The 1,578-nt window shown below is 35.3% G+C and overlaps 1 protein-coding gene across 4 annotated transcripts in view; it reads right to left on the minus strand.

The window, feature by feature from the left end:
• Positions 1–429: 429 nt before the first annotated feature.
• Positions 430–1,578, minus strand: part of LOC106876359 (SH2 domain-containing protein 4B) — a 134,734-nt gene continuing 133,585 nt past the window's right edge. For all 4 annotated transcript variants that reach the window (XM_089342279.1, XM_089342280.1, XM_089342282.1 and 1 more), the window contains one exon: positions 430–1,578. This exon is cut by the window's right edge and continues 713 nt beyond it. The gene's annotated coding sequence lies outside the window, so the exon portion shown is untranslated.

Below are 1,578 nucleotides of genomic sequence, written 5' to 3' on the forward strand. Positions count from 1 at the left end.
TAAAAAATTTCATTTCAAAAAATGATTTCCAACACATGCAAGTATGGAAAAGTAGACAAAATCAACTGCAATAGTCATCAAGATAGCTACAATATCCAAAGTTTGTGTGTGTTATTTCTTTATTACCCACAAGGGGCTACACACAGAGGGGACAAACAAGGACAGACAAACGGATTAAGTCGATTATACCAACCCCAATGCGTAACTGGTACTTATTTAATCGACCCCGAAAGGATGAAAGGCAAAGTCGACCTCGGCGGAATTTGAACTCAGAACGTAGCGGCAGATGAAATACCGCTAAGCATTTCGCCCGGCGTGCTAACGTTTCTGCCAGCTTGTGTGTGTGTGCATGTATTTCTGCCTTTGTGCATACCAAAATTTCAATTACATAGTGAAGACATGCAATAAACAAAACTACTGAAAACCAACTAGAAAACTTTTTATTTATTTTTTTTCTGGTGAGAGAAATACTGTTAGTTGAATTGAGCCAATATATTACTGGATTTCATTTTACTGGCACCAAAACAATGAAATACAAAAGTGATCCTTCAGGAATTTGAACCAATGTTAATAAAAATAATAACAACAATAATAATAATAATAATAATAAATAATTACTTATTTATTTATTACATTAAACTGAAACCTAACCACAATGTAGCTCAAACCCACAGTACTCAAATTGTCAGCACAATGGCCAAACCAACTGAGCTAATAATTGTTTCTGTGAGAGAAATTTAGGGGAAATAAATTAGTTGATTATATTGACTCCAGGACTTGATTGGTACTTTATTTTATCAACCCTAGAGGGTTGAAAGGCAAAGTTAACTTTGGCAAGATTTGAACTCTGAAATATAGAGAACTACAAGAAATACCACAAGGCATTTTAGCTAAAGCACTAATGATTCTGCCAATCCACTACCCTTGTTATAATAGGTAATAATAATAATAATAATAATAATAATAATAATAATAGTCCTTTCTACTAGAGGCTCAAGGCTTGAAATTTGTTGGAAGGGGATAAGTTGATCACATCAACCCCAGTACTTGACTGCTACTTACTTTATCGACCCCAGAAGGATGAAAGGCAAGGTCAACCCCAGCAGAATTTGAACTCAGAATGTAAAAACAGACAAAATGCCACTAAACATTTTGCTCAGCATGCTAACAATTCTGCCAACTCACCTTATTATTATGATTATATTATTATTGCTAATAATAATAATAATAATAATAATAATAATAATAATAATCCTTTCTTCTAAAGGCACAAGGCGTGAAATTTGGGTGAGGGGGCTGGTTGATTACATGGACCCCAGTGTTTCACTGGTACTTAATTTATCGACCCTGAAAGGATGAAAGGCAAAGTTGACCCTGGCAAAATTTGAACTCAGAACATGCAGACAGACAAAGTGCTGCTAAGCAGTTCACCCAGCATGCTAACAATTCTGCCAACTCACTGCCTTAATCATAATCCTTTCTTCTTTTGGCAGAAAGCCAGCAATTTTAGCAGGAGAAGTTATTTATATCATCTCCAGTGCTCAGCTGATACTACTATAATGGCCTCTGTTCCTCAGA

Source organism: Octopus bimaculoides, chromosome 25, assembly GCF_046866305.1.
Source record: "Octopus bimaculoides isolate indiv1 chromosome 25, ASM4686630v1, whole genome shotgun sequence".
NCBI classification, from domain to species: Eukaryota; Metazoa; Mollusca; class Cephalopoda; order Octopoda; family Octopodidae; genus Octopus; species Octopus bimaculoides.